At 46.7% G+C, this 5,995-nt stretch overlaps 1 pseudogene; it reads right to left on the bottom strand.

Moving 5' to 3' along the window:
- Window positions 1–1,844: 1,844 nt before the first annotated feature.
- On the bottom strand, window positions 1,845–5,551 carry LOC123622228 (annotated as a pseudogene).
- Window positions 5,552–5,995: the final 444 nt, after the last annotated feature.

The raw sequence follows: 5,995 nt of genomic DNA, 5'->3' as shown, positions 1-5,995 counted from the left end.
AAGGAAACAGGTGGGGCAGCCACATCATCTCAGCAGGCCTGGCTCCGGGGGAGACTTGGGGCTGGCTCCTTCCCTCCCACTCCGTGCGATGGTTGTAGGCATCAACACTCAGTTTTCAGAGCAAGGACCTTTTATCTCTTGCTCTAATTTGATATGCTTTTCAGTCCCCCATTGCTGAGCTAATGGGAGTGTCTGTTACCTCGGGGCCTCAGAGGGAAGAGACAGAGTGCAGGGAAGATCACAGACAGGACCTCAGGCACCACAGCCATGATCGTGTTTCTCGTTTGCCTTGGTTCTGGGTCCTGCTGGCAGAACAGAGTGCATTTTATGTTGGGGATGTCAGATATGGGCGGACACTGGGAACAGAGGAGAGAAAGAAACAGATCTTATCTTCTTGCAGACAGACCAGAGCAGATGGGACTCTAGGCAAACTCTTCCCAGCTCTGCTTTTTTTCAAATTACCTAACTGAATTCATTTTAAATGTATTCAAAGTCACTCAAGTTAAAACTTCCAAAGTAGGTAGGAAAAGGGTGCAGAGAAATCTGCATGGGGAAGAGCGTTGAGTTGGGTTAGAAGTGGGAAAATGTGTTCCAGGTCATCCCAAGCCTACTTGAAATTAGTGGATTTAGAACATGTTCCCAGGAGCGAACCTCTGGGAAAGCTCTGGGCTCTGCAAAGGGCTCTCCTGCCCGGCTGACATGGGCTGTCTCCTGCCTGGCGAGAACAGTTCCTGAATGTTCCTGGAAACCACTTCCAAGAATGGCTGCAAGGGCAGGCAGCAGTGACAGTAACCACCGCACAGGGGACGAGGGAGTCCAAGGTGCCCTTCACCACGGAGCTCATGGTGCGTGTTGAGAGCCTCCGAGTGCAGCTCAGGAAGCAGAAAGTGGGGATCACGCAAGGAAGGGGGGTGTGGAAGTGAGATTATAAGCAGAGTAAGCTGATGACAGATGCCATCTGGGTGTTGGTGGAGATGAGGCTGTCCAAGGACAAACAGGCCTCGGGCCAAAATGTGTTCTGGGCTACTCTGGCACTAAATCACAGTTCCACACTGTTGCAGGGGCAGCAGTGAAGCGAAAGGGGAAGGAAAGGCATCAAGGCAACTATTAGTCATAATTGCTTGTTTCTATCGAGACAATAACACCAGCCACACAGGACTGGTTGAGAATTCAATGAGATGACCCAGGCAAGACATCAAACTCAATGCCTAACTCATGAGATCCTCCAGCAATTTCAACAATTTCAAAGCACAGTGTCCAAGACTCATTTATTCACTTATTCACTCAACAAAACAGTTCTTGAGGGCCTACTATGTGCCAGACACTATTTGAATTACCAGGAACAGTACACTAAACTGAATTTTTGTGTCCTCCCAAAATTCATGTATTACGATCCTACCTCCTAGAGCGAAGGTATTAGGAGGTGGGGTCTTTTGACGGTGATTAGGTCACGAGGGTGGAGCCCTCATGAATGGGATTAGTGCCCTTATAAGAAGATACCAAGAAATCAGACCCTTATCTTACAGCATACACAACAATCAACTCAAAGTGGATAAAAAACCTAAATGTAAGACCTTAAAATATGAAACTCCTAGAAGAGAACACAAGGGAAAAGCTCCTTGACATCGGCCTTGGCAATGATTTTTGTATCTCACACCAGAAGCTCAAGCTACAAAACCAGAAACATATAAATAGGACTATATCAAACTTAAAAGCTTCTGCACAGCAAAGGAAACAATTAATAAATGAAAAGGCAATCTACAGACTTGGAAAAAATAGTTGTAAACCACATTTATGATAAGGGGTTAATATCCAAATTTTTTAAAAAAACGCTCACAACTCTCTCATGCCTCTTTCTTGCAAGTGCACGTGCAAACTACACTGCTGTGGGTGAGTGTCAGGATAAGGTTCCCGTCACTTACCTCCTGCACAAGTGTCATCTCCTGCCTGTCCCACTTCTGCAGGTGAATAAGTTTGCCTCCATCCAGTGTGACAGTGGACTGGACCTTCCTGTCATCTGCTGTTGTCTCATCGGGCTCCACCCCTAGCTTAAAGCTGATCTCTGTGTTCTAGAAGGTGCTCTGTGTCTTTAGGATGCTAGTGTCCCCATTCTTTTTGATGACTGTTGGTAGGCTTGGTCGTGTTGGCTACCTGCCTTGTAGCAAAACCCATGCGATTGATTTCATGGAGTCATGGAAATCCTTGCTGTCTGCTACTTTCCGGGTGCCCAGGAAGGTGTCCACCACGGTGATGCTGGGGTAGGCTGAGAAAGCAGCTGCAAGAGAGCAGGCATGCAAGGACTCCAGACGGGCCAATAAAATTTATTATAAAAAAGAAGACGCTGAAGAAGAGGCCAGAGAGCTATGTAGCTAACTCTCTTTCTGTCATGTGAAAGTACAATGAGAAATTGGCAGTTTGCAGCCCAGAAGAGGCCCCAGACAGAACCCAACCATGTGGCCCAAATCTCGGATTTCCAGCTTCCATAGCTGTGAGAAATAAGTGTCTGTTGTTTAAACCACCCAGTTTGCGCTATTCTGTTATAGCGGCCCAAGCTAAGACAGGCAGAAATAGAAAAACCCTCTGTTCTCTAGGATTTTATGTTCTACTAAGAGTAAAAGAACAATAAATAAAATGTACATGTCAGGAAATAAGAAGTGCTATGAATGAAAGAAAAGCAAGGGAAGGAAGCAGGAGGGGTGGGGAACTCTCCGAGCCAGTCATCGGGGAAGCAGCAAGGCAATGTCATCTGCACAGAGATTGGCATGAATCATTCCAGGCAGAGGAAGGAGCCAGTGCAAAGGCCCTGGGGTGAGTATGGCTGATGTCATCAAGGGGTAGCCGAAGGGCAGGGGCTTGGGGAAACCAAAGGAGATGAGGTCTGAGAGGTCGATGTGGCTCAGAGGACTTAGGGGCTTGAAGGCCACAGCAAGGACCTTCAATTCTATTCCTGAGTGGGGTTGGAAATCATTGAGAAGCTTGGGCTGTGATGTCACACCTCCTGCCTCATGTTTTCAGAGGAGACTTTGGCTGCCTCACGGAGGTCAGCAGAGGGTGAGAGGGCCAGGATGAGAAGCTAGAGGCCCAGGTAGGAGCCGTGGTGCGGTAGAGGTGGCAAAATGATGGGACTCGGGCAAGCAGGCAGAATTCCCTGCTGGATTTTGGGTGTAGGCCATGGGGGAAAGAGTGAAGGAGACTTACAAGTGGTAGAAGCTCATTTGCTGAGATGAGTGAGCCCAAGGGTGTGGCGAGTGAAGGACGTGGCAATGCTACTGTTAAGACGACAGCCGGGCTGTAGCGTGGAGCTCTTCCTCCCAAGGCCTTCCCTGTGTCATTCGCAAGCTGGGCATGGCGAAGGTGACAAGTGACCACTTCCTTCACTCTGAGACTCTGTAATTAGGGCCCTAGTTTCAAAACATCATTGTATATTTGACTTACCCAGAGAAACTAAGAACACGGATTCCAGAGACCAGCAGAAATTCTGACTCAGTGGGCCCACGGAGGGATCCAAACATCGAGTGGTTTTTAGCAACCACCCAGGGGACGCTGATGCAAGGAGTCCGTGGCCATACTCTGAGAGTCCCATCCTGGGGAAGATGCTTCTGATGGTTTTGTTGATGTCAAAGACAACCCAGGAAGAACACATGTCTCGTGGGCTGATGAGGTGACTCGTGCCAGCCCATCTGTCCTGGAGCACCTCTGACAAAGATCCCATAGAAAACATGATCCTGTGTAAGACAGAGGAGTAGTTGCAAGCATGGGTGACACCTGCAGCATCCTCTGAGCCTCACCCAAGCATGAAGAGGTGGCCGCAGCAAGCCCTGGGGCATCTCCCCGTCATTAACTGACCAGAGGACGGACTCCTGCTGCTGAGTCCAAAGTGCCAAGCCAAGAAAGGAGTAACCTCACAGCGCCTGTTGAGGACATACACTGAGGGTAGCCTGCAGGGCCTGTCAGGCAACTGCTCTAGCTTTTCTGATCAGCATTTACTTGTAAGTTGTGGGGCATAATGAAAAAATCTCTAATAAGATCCTTTTATATCCATATATCAACCAAAGCAATTGCAATAGTAATCAAATCGGCTAAGCTCCATGCGACCAGTGACACTATGCAGTTATCAGTGCAAAAACAGTTTCAACTCTAACTGGGCAGTGGAACTCGGTGTCATTTATAGAGTTATCATATCACAGACCTTCTTCCTCTAGCCTGGTCCTATATGTTAGAAAATACTATATATTCGATGTGTATTCCATAGCAATACACAAGCAACACTGATGAAAAATACAGATTCCTGGGCTCTAAGTGAGATGTTTGGAATGTTTGGAAACCCCAAAGTCTCTGTAATTTTAAACCAGTTTCCCCACATGATTCTCTTAGGTACCACTGATAAAGACCTTACCCAGATATATATGTTTGAGATACGACTTAGAAAACACAGCGGCTGGCTTTGGAAATACAAATGCAATTGTCTCATCTTTTACCAGCAGGTGATTCATACTGAGAGATGACTTGAAGACATCCAGCAATTCCTCCACGAGCTACTCCTTCCTTACTGACATAAGACAGAGGACAACATGGAATGATGCATTGGTTATTTTGCAATTTAATCACCATAAAGAGTAGATAAAGGATTTGTATCAACATGAAAGTCTCTAATCATAGTAGCGGAGTAGGATATAGAATCTGCAGACGAGGTGATTGTGAGCCTCAGCTTCAGAGTCACTCTTCAGGCCCATATATTGGTGTAAGTCACACACTTTAACCACAAGAGACCATCACTGAATTATCTACAGCAATATAAGAAGGCCAGTGACTTGGAGAGGATCGGGCTCAAATTGTGAGTAAATGGGGGCAAAGATAACTTTGGAACCACATGAACTGTGAATAATAATAGTAGTTTCTTGGCCACTCTGTGCAAGCTCCTTTTTGGGGGGCTTTTGGTTCTAGAATAAAAAGCCACTGTGACACATTGGCATCTGGCATTTAACAGGCAAGCACAGTTTCAGAACGTGAAATCGCAGTGGGAATGCTCTTTGCGACATACTCCTCAGGCTGAGAATGGCATACGCTCGGCTTTCTGTCATATAACCCTCCTGCTGTTGACGTCTAAAGCCTCCACACACCTTTTCTCAGGAGGCTGTAAAGATGATTAGAAATGTGTGCTGCTTCTAGAAGTGAAGCATAGCTGAAGCTCTGGATTTGTCTTTTGGAGGTGACCAGGTATGCCTTGCACAGACTTGACTTTGGACAGCAGAACGTCACCAATCTCAACACCTAGGAAGGGCACTTGGCATCCCAAGTTCACATTTTCCTCCCCACACCACCCACCCTTCCCGCACACCCACTCAGTATTTGATGCCAGACTCACTGGAGTCTTTCCGAAGTTCTCATTCTACTGATCCATTACAGGGATGGTGCAATAACTGACATTTTAGAGATGTTTGACTTGCTGTAGTTCATACCTGGATAAACTACCTTCTTGTTCTCTCAACGTTGGAGAGCCTTGCAGCTCTCTCTCTCTTTCTGTGGTCTCTTTCTTCATGACCTCATGCATGCTTCCAACTTCAATTACCAGTGATATTAATCTTTTCTTAATTTTATTCTAACTGCCAACCTAATATTTCCATTTTTCTCAGCTTCTGAAATTCAACATGTCTCATGACAAGGACAGCTGCAGGGTTTTCTGCAGAGAAGCTGTGGCTCGTGGCTACATCAGAATTTCTAATGACACCCCCTGTCATTGTCTTTGTCCTGCTGAAGAATAACAGAATCTCTGGAGAAAAACTGTGGGTGGGAGTGCCCCTGATGATGGCTGCTCTCATCACCAATGTCTCACCCCAGGCTTGACTTCCACTGTGCAATCCAGCTGGGCTTTAGTGCCTGTGGAAAGACGAGAGCATCTTGGGGCACCTCCTCAAAACCTCCACACTTCTTTTGTCCCTTAGCATAATCTACAGAAATGGCAATAAAAGTGAGAGTGTAGACGCATAAAGAGCAA

This window comes from Lemur catta, chromosome 17 (genome assembly GCF_020740605.2).
Source record: "Lemur catta isolate mLemCat1 chromosome 17, mLemCat1.pri, whole genome shotgun sequence".
Taxonomy (NCBI): domain Eukaryota; kingdom Metazoa; phylum Chordata; class Mammalia; order Primates; family Lemuridae; genus Lemur; species Lemur catta.
This window is presented reverse-complemented; position numbering and strand designations above follow the sequence as displayed.